We start from the raw sequence: 18,646 nt of genomic DNA on the forward strand, positions 1-18,646 counted from the left end.
TTAATATGTATATTAATGCACTTTTGTGTATAACTATGTTGAAGTTAATCAATAGGAATTTTATACATTTTACAACTTAAAGCAGTGTCCTCAAATTTACTGAAAACAGTTGAAGAGACAGAATTTTGTTTTTAATTAAAAGGAAAAAAAATAATTTATAAATAAAATATAACACATTAAATTAGAATACAGCGCCACCTATTGCAAGAAGAAAGAAACTCTCATTTGGCCACTGGTTTCGGCTAAGGCAACGTGTACGAAATGTAGTAATTATACCGTTAATAAAATTGTTAGTGTTCTTTATTACTCAGTCCACTCATTTAGTAAAGAATTACAGAAATATATACACATACATAAATAATAATAATAACATAGCAAAGGAAAAAATTCAAATTTATTTTCAATCTGAAATATAAAGTTTAGCACCTGCAAGACATCTTTGTTGGTTACATATTGTTACTCATATGTATTGATAAATAGCTAAATATTAAATTTTCATGCTGACATTTATTCAAAATAGCTTTAATATGTTTATTCATTAGCTAAGTACTTTTAATTTAAACTAATAATAAAAAAATTATGAACATTTTCCAATTAGGACAAAATTTGAGGATAAATAATGACAACCCTTTCTCTTATTGATCAAATTTTTATTCGAAGCATAAATAAAGATACGTGTCTTTTTAAGTAAAGTAATTATAAACTTCTTTATTTCTTACTTCAGCCACAAGTGGCTACGAAATGCCACTTGATATCATTTCGATTCTGTTAAAGATTGTAACCTCATTGAATTGATATGAATCAGGGAGAAGGTACTATAAATTATCTTCATCATAGGTTATAGCTGCTTATCGGCCAACTGATTTCTTACCCTATTGATTTTTAACTGTGAAAAAAAAAGCGGTTCACAAAGAATGTATGAACAACCCAAAAAAGGATTTATTCTTAATGCAGAAATTCATAATTGATCTTATATATTTTTTGAGAGAAGTATGAATAAAAGTTAATCAAATTTGCATCTTTGAGTCTTTGATTAAGATTTATATCACACTGCAAATTAATTCGCTCCATTTATACAATTTCTACATATTTAGCTTTCGATCTCACTCACAATATATTGTCAACCCATGCAAATCCAATTTCCGTGATGAAAGGTTATTCATTTCGGAGCAAAATCAATCAAACTACACATGGCACAATTAAACTGCACGATTTACCTCTATCCGAGTAAATGATTAAATCGTTAATTGCGTGAGATAATTTAATGCATCAATTCAATGAGTGGATGGAAATTATGAATTTGAAATATTTAATTCCCTCGTTCAATTGCTTTCATGCACACTTTTTTAAAAATGATATCAGAAGTTGTCTTCGATGAAATTCCATTCAGCCTAATACAGAGGGTGTTTAGACATTTTTGGAGCGATTTCGGGGACGTTTAATTAATGATTAAAATGGAAAGCAATTTCTTTTTTTAAATATTTGATCTGATAAGCCTTTTTTTATGGACTAAACGTCTGCATCATTGTAGGGTTCCCCTTAGTTCACTAACCAGTTATTTTAATTTTAGTATCTTTTCTGAATTCTTTATTTCCCTTTGCATTTCCTCGCCAGGATGTAAATTAAGTAGATAAATATAAATAAGAGCATTTAAATTGGGAAACGAGAAGATTTGACTGAGCATAATTTCGCTAGTGTAGCGAACGTTTGCTATTTTGCCCCCCCCCCCAGCTGTTAATCTTAGTTGCGGCTACACATTCTGGCTGTTTAGTTAGTCTATCGCCGATGTAGGTTGCTAAGTCAGCCTGTAAAATTAAATTAATTAGTTTATCAGTTATTAATTAAATTAATTAGTTAATCAGTATTTATTTTCCATTTGTTATGTCCTTACTGTAACCTCATCATTTGGAAATTAAATTATTCACATAATTTTCCACTTTCGATTCCCAGACCATAAAATCAGTTAAAAAATAGGACACCATACGCGAAAAAATAGGCACTTTAAGATTTTGTAAAAGTTTGAGAATCGCACTGCACCCTGCTCATAACGTGCAATTTTGAATTGGAATTTCCTTATTGAGCATGTAACCCCAAGTAATACCAGAACGTTCAGAGCACGTTCCCAGAACGTGTCATTCGTTCTATGAGGTGTTACGTGTATATAGAAAGTTCTACACGATGTGCTAAAACGGTGCATGCTATAACCGCGTTCTTAGTACGTTCATTTTGAAGAACTCTTACTTTTCGAAACGTTTACACCATGTGCTATGAAATGCATTCACCATGACGTGCTTAAATGGTCGTATTACAACCGCGTTATTAGTACGTGCATTTCAACGGACAGTACTGGTACTTTTCGAAACGTAACTCAGTACGTTCTGCTAGAACGTTACAGGAACATTCATACAACGTTCTAAGAATGTTAAAAAAGTTAGTGAACTGCCCGTTACGACAGTGTTATGTGTGCATGGAACGTTCTATATGTTCAACTGCATTCTTAGTACCTACATTCTGACGAACGACACTGGTACCTTTCGAAATGTGATTCAGAACATTCTGCTAGAACGTTAAAAAGTTAGTGAACTGTACGCAGAGGCGTAGCTAGGGTTTTCAGCGCCCGGGGACAACTGAAGTTTTTGCGCCCCTTTCTGTGTGCCACGAATGGAAAACACTTCATTCTAAAATTTCGTACCATCAATTTGGAGCCCCCTGGATGCTGCGCCCGGGGACAGATGTCCCCTTTTGTCTCACCCTAGCTACGCCACTGACTGTACGCTACCATCTGTTATTGAATTGTAACATATTTAGAATGTTCTGCTGGAACGTTACAGGAAAATTCTAATGTTCTATAGCAATGTTATACAAAAGTATTATTTTTGATGTTCTGCTCCTCGTACTGTCCCCTATTGACGTGATTCAGAACGTAAAAGAACTGCTAGAACGGTTCTGCTAGATCGTACTGAAGAACGTTCTGTAGGAGTGTTAATAGTACCATGCTTTGTCGTTCCAATGTCCGTTATTGAGCTGTAACTTCTTCACGTAATTCATAATGTTAAAGGAACGTTCTGTTAGAATGTTAGAGGAACATTCACAGAACGTTCTAGGAATGTTATAAGAAAGTGTTAATCGCATCACGTTTTGACGTTCTACTATTCATTATTCAAATATAACCTATTGAAGTGATTAAGAACAACTAACTTTAAAGCAACGTTAAAGGAATGCTACAACATCATAAAACGTCCTAAAAATATTATACTAAAGCGCTGGTAGTACCATTTCTTACGTTCGTTATTGAACTGCAATATACAGAAGTAGTTTAGAATCTTCTTCCAAAATTGAAAGTACATGGCATATTGGAAGTATTACAAACATAAGCATTTGACGTTAATGTTCGTTTTACAACTGTAACATATGCACGTAATTTAGGACGCTTCGCTCGACATTTTCCTAAACGTACGTAAACCACTGAACGTTCTTGTGCTGGCTAAGACGGTATTTCACCAATAATAATCAACAAACTTTCTCGTTGTGTGCAAGCTTGTTAGCACAGAATTTCTTGCTCATTTTGAATAAGGGGATTTTACAACATTTAAGTTTTCTCGGAGATTAAACTAGCGTGAGCGAAGAAGGATTTCGTTGTAATATCCATTTTCTTCGCTCCGGTAGTGATGTATTTCCCCGCTGAATGCTTGTTTGGAAGAGAAAATCATATTTCTTCACGCTTTGCGTGCGGGACAGCAAGTATTACACAAAAAATCAGTTTTTTCACTACGGGAATCGAGGCAACTGGATGGTGAAACGAAAATAAGGGGGCAGATAAATAACTTGTTGCAATTTTAGATGGATTAGCGAAGCAATTTGTAGTTTGAATATGACCTACATTTAGTAACGACATTATTTTATTCGCTTTTGGAGTGTTGTAAGTATTTTTAAAAAAATACATGTGGGAATTACCGTGTAATCTGCACATAAAAGTTTAAAAGCATGCTATATAAATATCATTTTATTAATATTCAATAACATAAAATGCATATTCAGTTTCCGAAATTAATCCCAATGATATATGAAACGAAATGGCAAGATTTTTTGCAACGGTAGGTGCTGCTTAATGTGATTACAGTTAATGCTATCATGCAGATTTTGTTATCGAATTGCCGAAGCCCCACTCACCTGATACGAAAACACGGAAAATACATCGCTTATTGGTATCAACAATTTGGTTAATGTTATCGAAGTATTACAGAATGAAATTTTTTAACTGAAGTAATCTCTCCGAATAAAATGGAAAATTGCCAAATAAAGTCGAAATGTAGAAATGGGATCTCGAAATAACACAAATGTTTCGCCAAATGAGGGATGACGTCACATAATATCATTATTTTGCCTTAAAGCAACATTAAAGTCTTGTAATCGCGATCAGAAATGACAATCGAAAATTGTTTTAAGCATGACAGCCTTTCAATAAACGAAAAAATAAAATAAAATCATCGCCAGTCCACTCTTTTCGGATCTCTGGTAACCCTATAACGCTTCACAGTGTTGATCCGTCATAAAGACGGCAGTACCTTCCTTTATGTAAGTTAGCCACAGTGCAAGGAAACCACAGGCCTTCTTAAGGATGTTCCGGCCTGAATCTTGTCCAGTCTAAATACATTTAGCGTTGTTTCAAAAGCCAGAAACCATCATAAGTGTAACTTGGCAAGTGTAGCCTTCATACGTGCCGGAACGTGTGCGCAAATTAGGCACTGCTCCAAAAGACAGAAATCTTCCTATGAGTACATTGGGATGAAGATGACAGTTTAAGAAGCTCCATTTGTAATTTGTAAAATCAACCTCCATAAAGGAAAGGGACATTTCATGTCGGCCACCGCCATGATTTTAGCATCCAATTCTGATTAGCAAAGCAAATAAAAATCCTACATCCACAGCCATTTCCTGGCATAAAGTGCTTCAAAGAGGTTGCTTTTTACGAGTTACTAACGGATCTGTATAAGAGACGGGTAGGTTCATGCCGAAGCATCTTTACGAAGCTTTCTGCTTTTCCGAACATCGGCCTACTTACATAAAAGTATCAGTTAGAGGTAGGCAAAACCTCTCTTTCATGAGATCGGACCGAAACTGTTCGCTCACAGAAATGAATCGTTTCTTTTTCATGACTCACCGGTCACTAGCAATAATCTTGATGAAAAAGATCTGGAACAAAAGGAGGAATCGAGAACGGTTAGCGAGGATGAACAAATAGCAGAGAGGATCGAAAGAGCTGTGAGATCGGAAGAATTGAGTGAGTGGAATGCTAGCTCACTAAACTAATTTCTTTCAACAGTAGTTTAGAGATCCCATGAAACGTCCTTTCTACACAGACCTAAAATTAAAATTGTATTAGAAACATTTTTCAGAATGTTGGGAAATAATAAAAATTAAACTCATTTTTAACATGGGAGGACAAACATTCTTTTCTCCCCTGAAATGAGAATCAGAATATTCTGACATGCTTCGAAAAGAACTCCACTCTTTTCTTCGCGAACCAGGCTGCAGATCTATATCTCTAACAAGCTTCCAACAAGAACTCTGCTATTTTTTCGCGAATCAGACTGTATATCTGTATTTATGCTCCGAACAAGAACTATAAAGCTGAACTGTAGAATAGGTGCAACTTTTTTTTTTTTTTCCTAGAATAGGAATAAATTCGCTCTGTAAAGTGAAACGGTTCTTCGAATCCGTTCCAGAGCACATAATTCACAAATGCACATCAGTATCGCCACTGAGGGAGAAGTTAAGAAAAATGGACCAATGAACTTCTATTGCTGTTGTGACGCTGAATCTTTGAAAGTGTGCATATGAACGTACGCTGTTGTTTACGTTTTATTTTGCACTTGTTTAGAAGTTATAAATGTATAAGGTATAAATGCTGCTATCATTTCAGTAGAAAATCTGATAGTTCTTACATTTTATAAGTTTACTTAATTCTCAACATTACACTTCTTCGAAACTTATCACGCACTGGAATATTTGGTTTAATGTTCGTGGCATAATATTACTCTTTATATCGAGAAAATGACTCAAGCTACAATTACACTCGAATATTATGCATTTACTAGCACTTGTTAATTAAGAGTATTTAAGTGCACACCTTTTATTGAGCTAAGAATAACTGGAAAAGTTACAATGAATGTAGTATTTTATTATCTCAATGCTTGCATTCCTTTAGTTTTGAAAGTGTAAAATTCAAAATATATATTGTGAACGATCTTATTACACTTATTGTTAACATTAAAAGTTATATATAAATGAAGTCTATATATTCGTTGTGAATGAGATAAAATCATTCTGTTTGAAGATTCTGTATTTCTTGTGCAGGCAACACATTTAAGAGTGAACAGCTACTAATGTGAAATTTAACACATTGAATGCGTAAGAATTCAAATTAGGAAAGTTTATTTTGAATAAAACTGTGCATTGGCTATAATTACGGAACATCTTCTTCATACAGCCTGCAATAAAAAATTCTAAGAATTTAGTGTTTACATATATAATCATGCTTATATTTGATCTAACTTCGCACTAAAAATTTTCACAAGAAATGCACAATGTGTTAATTATTTTGTACAAGAAATTGCGTGGTAAAACATTTTCAGCCATTTTGCTTAAAAAAGAGTCAAAAGTCATGTGAAATGAAAGAAATATTACCGGAACCCCATTGGTCCATTCTAGAAGCCACTCCCTAGGTAGCGATACAGATGTGCACTTACGAAATATGCTTCCGAAACAGATTGCCCAGTTTCATTACGAACAAGGCACTGTTGTAGACGAGGCATCGTTATGAACAAATCCCGAGATAGTATAAAGCTGAGCCGTAAAAGAGTTACAATTTTTTTCCCTACAATAGGAGTGAATTCGCTCAGTAAAATTAAACGGTTATTTGAATCAGTCCAATTGATCGGATCGTCCAATTCCATTATGTACAAGGCACCGCTACAAACAAGGCTCGAAGCACTGAATGTTGTGCCGATGGAAGTTAACCTAGAAGTGTATAATCGACAAATGATTACGAGGTCGCTGAAATTTCTTACAAAAATTAGCAGGTTCTGTGCAATAATACCTGCACATTACGTCCTAACGCTTGCAATCTATTTTTTTTTTTTTTTTTTTTTTTTTTTTTGCAGATGTTGTTGTCCCACAAGGCTTTGAGATGAACTTTTGGGCAGATACCAACAATACATATCTTTAGATAAAATGTAATAAGAAAATCTGATGTGGACATCATATGACTTCGTTGTACGGCCTATTAAATTATACACACTTTTTGCTACGCTTCATTTAACCTTATTTTGTCGAATTATTCTAACTTAATTAATCGAACCCTCAAGACAAGTTGAAAATGACATCAAAAATTGCAAATTTCGAAATTAAATGGCCTTTTCAATTTTTTGTCGCACGGGAGTCAATCTTCTTATATTTTTATTTTTTCATAGCAAGTATAAATCTTTCCCAAATAAAAGTATAGGAACCAGGAAACTGCATTAAGAGTTAGATTTCGTTATTAGTCCAAATTAATGTTTTGCTTAAATTTGATATTGCTAAAACATGAATAATTTTTCTCATTTAAAACACTTTTGTAACTAGAACACTTCTGTAATCTGATGTCTGTGACTCAATGATTACGCAAGTAAAGGCCAGGCAAGGACTTAAGCTGGGTAAGGAGGTGGCACACACACATTTATATACATACGAGCTAGGTAACGAGGTGGACAGCCAATAACAATTTTACAGCACTATTAATTATCTAATGAAAATACACTGAGAACCAAAACAAACTCGGTCTGAATAAAGATTTCATCCTGAACATTAAGCACTTGCTTTCTGCACTTCGGCCTAGCTGGAAGATTTTGAAATAGGCACAAGCAGAGTGCCAAATTGTTGTGGCTGCAACATATTTACTGAAATAAAAATGAAAATGAAAGTCTTGCACTTCATTATAGATCTACAACCTATGTTTCTATGCCATCAATACTGCTAAGTGCTTTTATTACATATATACATTTATACCGGACATATATACAAAATTTCAATGTTCTATAGCATGGTTTTTAAGTTAAAAGAAATGAATATATACGTACGCACAAACCCCACGAAAAAGTGAATTTTGAATCCATTGTACTCGTACAATACATTCTGGAATAGAGAGTAATTTATTCTGTTCGTAAGTACAAACATGATAAAAAAATTAGTCGAAAGGGATTCGGAAAACGTATATTTCCGTTGAAAAGGGTCAAAATGTATATTTCCGTTGAAATATGATACCCGAAACTTTTTACGTTTACAATACTTCCTTTATTTCGCATAGTTCGTATAAGATAGTAAAAACAGATCTTAATTCGTATTCTCCCATTTAAATTTAAACCAGTCTCAAACATATTTTAAAAAAGGTATAAGACAACATGTAAAATTTCCACCATTTTATACCAAAATTAGATAACTTTTCGGAAGATACAATTTAGCTTGAATTTGATGAAATTATGAGTTACTGGAAAATTGTTTTCATGGAAATTTAGGTTTTTAAAAAAATCAGAAAGTGTTGGGATTGAGACTTAATCTGTACTGCGTAGCACTTCCAAAATTTTCCCAAGATTAACATGGGATATGAAATAAGAAATCTGATATTTTATGAATCCCTTTGTCGCGCCCGCAGGCCGTATCTTTTTTGGACTTCCTTTATAAGGTATTTCTCCCGCCTTCTTGGCATGCCTTCGTGGTGTGGTGGCCTGCACACTGGGCGCGTATCCAGAGGTCCGCGGTTCAATTCCCAGCGAAGGCGTTGCTAATTTTTCATTTTGCCTTCTTCCAAAATACCTAATGTCTCTACAGTGCCGCCCGAACTAAAAAGGTGTTGGATGACGATTCTCCACACCCAGGATTTGGCGATTGGGTCCCCTAAAAACCCCAGTCACTCTTTAAAAGTGGGGTATATATAGGTATTTCTCCCTTCATCTTGGCATGCCTTCGTGGTGTGGTGGTCTGCAGGCTGGCCTCGTATCCAGAAGTCCGCGGTTCGATTCCCGGCTAAGGCGTTACTAATTTTTTATCTTGCCTGCTTCCAAATAACCTAATGTCTTTACACCTTGTTCGAAGTAACGGAAGCATTGTAATCACGAAACATTTCGGGTATCATACGCCAATGGAAACATCCACTTTGATCGTTCCCGTATCTGTCTTGTACGTACAGGCAGAATAAAGGACTCTTGATTCAAAAATAATTCTAAAATGGTTTAAAAGTGGAGCCAAATGGATCTTTTGTGACGTCTGTATATAGTAAGCTTTTATGTATGTATGTTATGAATGTATCTCGTATAACTCAAAAAAGATTAGCCGCAGAACGTTGAAATTTTGCATATGGAACTGCTATAACATCTAGTTGTGCACCTCCCTTTTTTATTGCAATCGACACTACCAGAAATATATATACACACCCACCGACTTAATTTACTCGACTTAATTTCGACAAATAAAGAATCTAACTTTTAATGTCGTCTCCTTATTCTTATACTTATATTTGAGAAAGTTTTACACTCGGTAAGAAAACATAAAATTAAAACTTTGACTTCTGTACGACTGAAAATGACCAGGCTATTTAATTTCAAAATTTGCAGTTTTTGATGCTATTTTCCACTTGCCTCGAGGGATCGATAAATGAAATTAGAATAATTCAAGAAAATAAGTTTAAGTGAACTGCAGCGAAAAATGTGTGTAATTTAATAGGTCGTCCAAAGAAGTCATGTGATGTCCACATCAGATCGTTTACTTTAAATACTTAATCAGCCGCTATTCATCTGGTCCGAAATTTCGAGCTAATGTTTTACAATTTCGAAATCGAAGGCAAATATTTTTTCTGCACGTATAAATGTGGGAGAAATGTTTGCTCATTTATCTGCATTTATAGCAGAAATATAAATATATTATTTTTGTAAAGAACCAATGAACAGTAGTATAAATAATCAATAAAATGTATGCAAATTCAAGAAATCTTGTAAAACTAACAGGCAAATAAAGTGCTCACACTTATTGCAAGATGACCATGAGTTATTTTAGGAATTCCAAAATTTCATGTGAAAAGCCACAGATCAGCCGACAGAAGACTTTCCAGCCATATCTAAAAAAAAAAAAAAAAAAGGAAACATAAAAACTCAGCTTCATGTTAGAAAATCATATTTTGTAATAAAATTAATTGCAGCCATTATGCAGTTTTATTTACACAGTGTGTCAAAGAATTGACGGTCTTAGTTTTCAGGTATAGGAAAACATGGGAAAAGTAACAATTTTTCCAGTACAATGTGCGATGGATGAACGATTATAGAGAATACAATAAAGTACTCTAAGACTGTCTTCTTAAGGATAGGGATGCCTTTATGGTGGACCTTTGAAGGGAAACTGGTTCGCATTCATGAGATACGTAAGGAATACTACGAAGAAAATGCACATGTATCTAGTATGTCTGTCGGGACTTGAACGCTGGCCGAACGGCCAAAGACTTCAATAAAAAATATGACGTAGGCACCACATGTCTTCCTTGGACAGCCTATTAAATCATGCTAATTTTTTGCTGCAATTCATTTGAACTTTATTTTCTCGAATTTTATTATATAATTCAATCAGTTCAGTTCTTACTTCGCGGCAAAAGCAATAACTAAAAACTCAATCTTCATTAAAAATTGTAAACACACAGTAAAACCTAAAACACAAAGTACAGTTAAAAAAAAAATAAATAAATTTTTTTTTTTTTTTTTTTTTTTTTTTTGCACGCAGAAACAAGCAATTCGTCCAGCGGACAGAAATACAACAAAATTTTCGGTACACAAACCTGAAGGTTATCTTTCGGTCACAGTGGGCAAAAAGACACTTTATTGGTGCACCAACTGACTTAACTCTGAAACTGCAAACGTAAATAAACGGCTGCCTCGTTAGGCTTAGCGCCATTACAACTTTTGAATTGTTGATAATTCTATAACTATCGCATGTAGATTAACTAAAGGCATAAAAACCTTAACGGGAACATAAGAACAATATAATTCACTCATTTTTAAAGCAAAAAATATACAATTAACCAGTTTAAAAGAATAAAAAACTGAGCTCACCGAGCCGGGTAACAGAGTGGCAATATGTAAAATCCATTTTATAATCGGTTTTTGGAAAAAAAGAGTCCTTTATTCTGTCCGTACTTTTAGATGTCCCATCGTTCAAATGGATTGGAGAACGATCAAAATGGATATTTACGTTGAAATACGATAACCGAAATTTTGTCGCGATTACAATATTAACAAGTTTATTTTAACGTTCTTTAGACTCTGTTTTTTTTTGTTTTTTTTTCGGAGGATGCAGTAGCTCATCAGCCCAACAGAGTGTGCAGGACTTTGACTCAAGCAAGATCACACCAAAAAATGTCAGTACGGAAAACATCGATGAATGGTTTGTCGGCGTTTCGACTGAGCCGGACTTCCAATTCTTGAGTGATATGGATATCGTTTCAAATGTCACAAGAAGTGAAAAGGCAGAGAATGATAGTGAAAATAAAGCTGAGAAGATTCTGAAAATTACATTAATGCCGAGACAGCAATGACTTTTGTTGAAACTCTGTTGGACTTCGCTAACCAAAGTGAACTCGGATGTAATGATAAAAAAGCATTTCGAAAAATACTCAGTGAAACTTGAAAAATATTTAAAGATTCTCAAATATAAAGTAAAATTATTGATTTTTTTAAGAAATAAACACATACAATATGTATGGCAATTAATTATTGCGCTTTTCAATTTTCCAGGATCTGCTTCTATCGCATTAGTCCGGATAATCGAGAATTTCCTGTACTTTGTTGATGATGAAGCCCAAGTATTTTTAAAAAAATTAAGTTTTTACTTGTAAATTAATTTACAATTAAGGAAATTTGATACATAATATTTTTCATCTTGAGAAGCGATTTTTAAATCTTTGTACAAAGTAAAAGATGCACTGTAAAAGCGAAAAATTTCGGATATCATATTTTAACGGAAATATCCATTTTGATGTTTCCCGAATCCATCTGCACAACGTTTTTTGCATGATGTCTGTATGTACGCACAAAGTAAAAGGCTCAATTTTCGAAAACGGATTTAAAATGAATTTAAATTAGATTCAAAAGGGAATTTTTCGTTACATCTATACATACGCACATACGCATATATGTATCTCATAACATAAAAACGTTAGCCGTTGCCAAGTATTAGGCAATTTGTTACTATTTATTAATATATTTACTTTAATTCAATCATTGTATATGTTATATATATATATATAGGGTCTAGAAAATAGCTACTAAACAGCAGACACTACGAAAAACATTTATTAATTATGAATTTCAATTTTTGGTCTTTGTAAAAAATTAGTTCTAAATTTCTTACTATATTATATTTACGACATATCACCCCTTACGAGGCTTTTTTTTTTTTCGCAGTTAGTCGTAGGCATGCATTTCCTATTATAGAAGTGGTTTAAATGATGAAAACATTCACGTTTTATCAATTTCAAGTGTTTTTTTTAAAAAGTTCATTTTCGACAAATAGCTAAATCTAACTTTTTATGCGGTCTCCCGTTTCTTATACTTATATTTGAAAAAGTTTTTTATTCGTTATAAAAAATAAAATCGTAAGAAATCTGCTTCTCATACGACAAAAACTGACCGGGATATTTCATTCCAAAATTTGAAATTTTTTATGTCATTTTCCACTTGCCTGGAGAGATCGATTAATTAAGTTAAATTAATTCGAGAAGATAGGTTTAAATGAAGTTCAACAACAATGTGTATATAATTTAGTAAGCATGCAAAGGAAGTCATGTATCCGCATCTAATTTTTAATTTCCGGTAAAGGCTTCGTAGAGGTATTCATCAGCACCAAAATTCAGAACTAGAGAATCAATCACAAATGCTTAAAGTTTCTATCGCTCGCATGCTGCTGAGGAGGCTTCGAAGTTCGTCTCATTTGTAATAACTACTATTCCTTTTGAGATCTGCATTTTTTACTAAATCTATTTGGGACTGAAACTGAGCTTAAAGATAAGCCAGTGTCACTTTTCTAAATCTCGATTGCTTTAGTTTCTTGGATTCACTCTAAAGTTTCTGGTATCCAAAGCACGTGTTTAATTTTTAGAAAACACATAGATCTTGACCAAACAATAAAAATTAAAAGCAAAACACTGGTAACCAACATCAGTTAGTTTGCATTCATTAGTAGAAAATTGGCAAACACAAACGAAGAGAAGAATGAATTGAGAATGGTGGTCACATTACGCAACGCATAATTTAATTGGTATTCTGAACATGCAGCGCGGAAGAAGAAAAAGAGGAAGACGGAGAATCACTTAAACAGCATTAATGAGACGCTGGGGAATTTTATTCCTTAAAAACTAGATCAAGGATGTGTGATTTACACACTACTAGTTCAGAATATGCAAAATTTGGACTTTAAATTCTTATCAAAACTCGCACAGGAATAATTTTGCGTCAGTAATCTAGATCAGGGATGTCCAGTGTCTGAGATCTTCTGCGCCGCGTGGGCAAAAATTTAATATTTTTTAATGGCAAAAATATAACTTAAAATAGACGCCGCTTAATATGATCATATTTGTCCACGGCTATTTGCTAAAATTAACCGAATGATAACTTTAAACGATGGTAAAAATATTCTTCAAGCTAGCAATGAAATTTCGCTAATTCAATACAAGGACAACAAGAAACATTTAAATACTTAGCAGCATTTTAACTACGAAAAGGCAAAACGTTTTTGATGAACTCTTCATAATACCTTTCACTCAAAGATTCACAACTATTTTTCCCCCAAGCACTCAATTCACCATTGCTAAATAATCATTTCCCCTTCCCTCCTTTCAAAATCGAAAAATGCATACGCATTTATTTAAATTTAGATTATTATTTTTTATGAATTAAAAATGATTATTATTTTGCTGTAATAAATTTCTAATCATCCTCAAAATCGATACTTATTCAAAATTAAGCCAACTCAGGTAGCTTTTCGCTTAAATTTAAATGGTTGGCTATTAAAATCGAAACAAAGCTGTTTGGCGACATAATCCATTACTTGGGGAAATTTTACTGATACTTGACAATTTTTAAATTTATTTTGATCTTATTTGGCGACTTCAGTTAAAAACATTCGATAATAATATCCAAATGGTAACATTACTCGCGACTGCATTAAGCGGCGTATGTATTTTGTATTGCTCCTAATAAATTGCATTTATATATTGACCCATAACATGTTAATTAAAGAAAAAAATATGAAAACTACTACATTTTTAGCGTAAGTATTAAGCCTATTTTTAAAACCATTCATTTCATTGAAATTGTTGCAAATTTTGTAAATATTTTCACTTATTTGCTGATAATTGAATTTTATATCGCTACGTATTTGTTTTTATTATTAATATAATTAGTGGATTTTCTATTGCAAATTTGATTGAGTATTTCATTGAATTCTGAATTTATGGCCTTTAAATGTGTTTATATGTATTTTTTTAGTTATAGAGCTTTTGATTCGGTTGATGTTTGAACTGTAAGGACACAAGGAATTATGCCCAAGGCCCATGCCTTCTGTCAAGATGTAAACGGTAAAAGGTGAGATTAACAGTTCTCGACGAGGGCATAGCTGGTTTTTCAGATTTTTGACTCCAGAAGCCTCCAAAAAAATAGATCTGTAAGGACAGATGTATGTCAAAACTCATTCTACTGTTTACAGCCGAAAACATCGCGGAGAAAACAATGCAAGGCGAAAACGCCGTGATACAAAATATCGTAAAAGAAAAGAAAGCAAATAGAAAACATCGCAATTCTAAAATATCGTCGTCGAAATTAAAGCGGTTCAAAAACCTCGCAGTTTAAAAGCATCGTCGTCGAGAATATCTTGGTGAAAAATAAAGCACATACAAATCATCGCATGACGATAACATCGCACACATGTGTTTTTTAGGTTTTAAAAGTTGTGAATGCATATTCGCATAAAGATTTGGAAGTGCAAGAAATGCTAACGACACTTTAAGAGTAAACGGAAACAAAACAAGATATAATTTTCACTAAAAAAATATCAGATTAACAAACATGAAAAAAAGTAATTTGATAATTAAAGCAATTTTTACACAGTATTTTACAATACTTTTAGGCTGTATTTTCATGAAAAATTATAAGTAAAACTTTATAAAAAATAATAATTTATTAATGACCTTTGTTAATTAACTATGTAAGTTTAAAATTCTATTAAGTGCTATAAGTTGCACCAATTTTCTACTTATTTTCAATTTTTAAATGCTTAAGTTTCTTTCTTACGTTTTCGGTAAAAATTTATTAGTTCATTTACAATATGAAATACGAGTATAAAAGTAAAAATATCTCTTTTTCCTTCTTGCGCTCCAATATCATTATGCTAAAACGCATTTACAATTTTTTAACTCCGGAAAAACGTTATGTGTGTATTGTCATCGTCATGCGATGATTTGTATGTACTTTAGTTTTTACGACGATATTTTCGACGACGATGTTTTTAAACTGCGAAGTTTTTGAACCGCTTTATTTTTGACGAAGACATTTTGTACCACGATGTTTTAGAATTGCAATGTTTTGTCTTTGCTTTATTTTCTCCCACGATGTTTTCTGCCACAACGTTTTCGCCTTGCTTTGTTTTCTCCGCGACGTTTTCGTTCGCGATGCTTTTGCCGCGATATTTTCGGCGGACATGCCATGGCGACATCTGACAACTTTTTTCCAACTTGACAACGTTCTTTCAGTATCAAAGAAACGCATTTTCAAAGCTCAAAGGAGCAATTCGCTCGCAGCTTCCAGAAGAATTCCTTTACAACTTCTATTTAGTTCGCTGCCACTGCAGTTAAAACGCTATGCCCTTTAATGCGTTCATCAGAATAACAACGCTTTAATAAAGTTGAACTGAGCTCCATTGTAATTGCAGTAAGTGATAATTTTTTCTTAAACTAAATTCGGCGGCACAGACAGCCCTTAGAGAGCCATTGCCAGCCAGTGTCCTGATATATGCTTTCTAGACCGTGAGATCCGGGCTGCTTGTGCATATTGCCTGGAAAAGTGGTCAGCTTGTCGAATCCCGGACCTGTGGTGCTGCTGCGCGACGTGCTAGCCGCTGAACCACCGGGCCTCATTTTTTTCTTATTTGTGCTAATTCTTACTTTAGGCGCCTTCATTTGTTTATTGCTTCAATTTGTTGCAGTTCCATCGCCCGGAGTCGTTTATTCTATTAGCTGAGACCTGTACTCTGAGAATCTCTGCTCTGGGAGCATATACCCAACTAGCACAAAAGCATCAAAGAACGTTCAAAGAAAATGCTTCCCGTACATGCCGTGATCGTTCGAGCACACCGTTCTAAATCACGTCTATATGTTATAGCTCTAAAAGAAAGAACAGCACGGCCAAATATTTTTGTTTGCAATACTTCCATACATCATGCCATGAATGTAGAAAATTTTTGGCACGTTCTTCTCAATTCTTGGAACGTTTCGGGAGTAGGTTCTAAATCACGACCATATTTTGCAGTTCAATAACGGGCGTCAAAATGTGATATTACTAATACATTTGTATAATTTCCTTAACGTTCTAACAGTGTTCTGAATCGGTTTCGAAAAGTGCCGGTGTTGTACGTAACACCGTTAGAGAACGAACGACATACTCTCTGAACGCCTTCTGAATGTTTCAGTGCTGTTTGGTAATTACATGAACCATGCGTACCGATTTCTTTAGATATTAGTACAATGTGGCCATCTGAGTGGCAATGTGCCGTCTGAGTGGCAATGCGCCGTCTAAGTGGCAAATTGCTGCACAGGGACAGGGAAATGTGTATGAAGCACTAGAACTTCGTCGGTGATTTTACAGGTATTGCTCCGCTGCACTCCTAGACCTATTGGGCTCACAGTCGGTTCGCAGCAGAAACCGGCCCAACGAGAGATTCACAGGTATTCTTAAAATTAATTTTAAATGTTTTCACACTGAATATACAATTACATATTGAATAAATATGTAATTACACAGAAATGCAAAAGTTGCAGTGATCTTAAAAGATTAATATATTATTTGCATGTAATTACATCAAAATTTCAAATCTCAATAAACCTAGTCTGAGACTTCACACTGAACAGACTACTCAAGACGGGTCTGATATTTAACGGTGCGTATTTGAAACATCGATTAGCAAGACACTAAAGCTGGAATACAATTTGCGGCTGCAATGTAATCTAAACATTCAAAACCCTCGGCTTAAATACACGAACAAATAATTTGCATTCTGTTGAGGCAGTGGCGTAGCTGGAGCTTTTGGTTACCTGAAACGGTCTCTGATATTATCGCCCTTCTTGATATGCAAGCAGTAAATTAAAAAAGAGTCAAATTGACATACAGTTAACTAAATTAAAACACTATTTAAAAAACTTTAATTCCAACATTTAAAAATTATATTATTAGTTCTCAAAAATCAGCGATGAGAACTTACAAGTCTACTTGATTTCTCAAAGTACTGTTTAAAGATAGCATAAGCAACACTTTCAGCAATCGTGCACAGTTAGTATTACAAGATTTGGAACTTTGTTTAGGAGATTATATTTTATTATTTTATTAGAAGATTATATTTGTTTAGAAGATTATATTACAAGATTATGTTTTACAACAAATTTCAAAAATTCAAAAAGGCCGCCTTTCCACGTTCTTCTTTGTTTTTCCTAGCAATAACAGAAAAAAACTCTGAAATATGTCTCTCTTGAGGGGAAATTCTCCCTCATGAATGTCGCAATGAATAATGTAGTTTATAGTCATAATTTAAAATCAAAGGTTGAAATGTCGTGGTGATTTCTTTATATACTTTATTTACGGCAGAAAAGTATTTTTCTTCTCAATTTACTTCCATATGGCAAAGCAGGATCTCATAATTCTTCACCTACCTTTATGTTTCACATGACTAAGCCCTATAATAATAAAATAATGTTTCACATATGAAAATTTCGCCCCATAAAATGTACCACTCCCCTCTTCTGCGGCACTATGGTGATGGCTACGGAAAGAAGTTAAAGGTTTAAATCATAATAATTGATAAAATAATATAAAATACCTTATAGTATTAACTCAAAAGCTTATTTAAATATTAGATGGAGTGATAACTCGGCTGGCTTTCACTAACACAATCAGGAAAGTTCAAGAATTCAAGTTAATTACGGAGAAAAACCGTAAATGTGAAAGATGAAAAAACACGTAAAAGATGAAAACGTTAAAAGTCATTTAAACACACTCAAAGTTTCAGCAATTCATCCATGGTGAGATATGATTAAAACCAAATGAAAAATGACGACAAATTTTATAATATTTCGTAAAATCCTTTTTTTTTTTAATTCTTCAAAGCACATTATTTTCTTCATATATCACACTTAATGATCAATAAAACGGAAACGCTTTCAAAAATTTGATTCAGAAGTCACAATAATTAAAACTTTCGCTTATTGTTTCTGCTCTGATTCTATAATAGCGTGTAATCCAGCCAAGCAGAAAGCTCACCTATGCTGTCTCCAAAATCCACTTTTAATAGACTGGCCAAAAAGGCATTT

General features: G+C 33.7%; 1 protein-coding gene across 3 annotated transcripts in view; it reads right to left on the minus strand.

The window, feature by feature from the left end:
* Window positions 1-18,646, minus strand: part of LOC118181311 (uncharacterized) — a 273,825-nt gene that overhangs the window by 147,427 nt on the left and 107,752 nt on the right. The window contains exon 2 of one of the 3 annotated variants that reach the window (XM_035350424.2): window positions 10,055-10,147. The exons of 1 other annotated variant lie outside the window; for it this stretch is intronic. The gene's annotated coding sequence lies outside the window, so the exon portion shown is untranslated. Of the gene's footprint in view, window positions 1-10,035; window positions 10,148-18,646 lie in introns of all 3 variants that reach the window. One more of the 3 variants, XM_085823929.1, reaches the window with a different exon arrangement.

The sequence above is a fragment of the Stegodyphus dumicola genome, chromosome 9 (assembly GCF_044657685.1).
Source record: "Stegodyphus dumicola isolate Sdum_Otavi_A_Nest chromosome 9, ASM4465768v1".
In the NCBI taxonomy this organism is placed as follows: Eukaryota; Metazoa; Arthropoda; class Arachnida; order Araneae; family Eresidae; genus Stegodyphus; species Stegodyphus dumicola.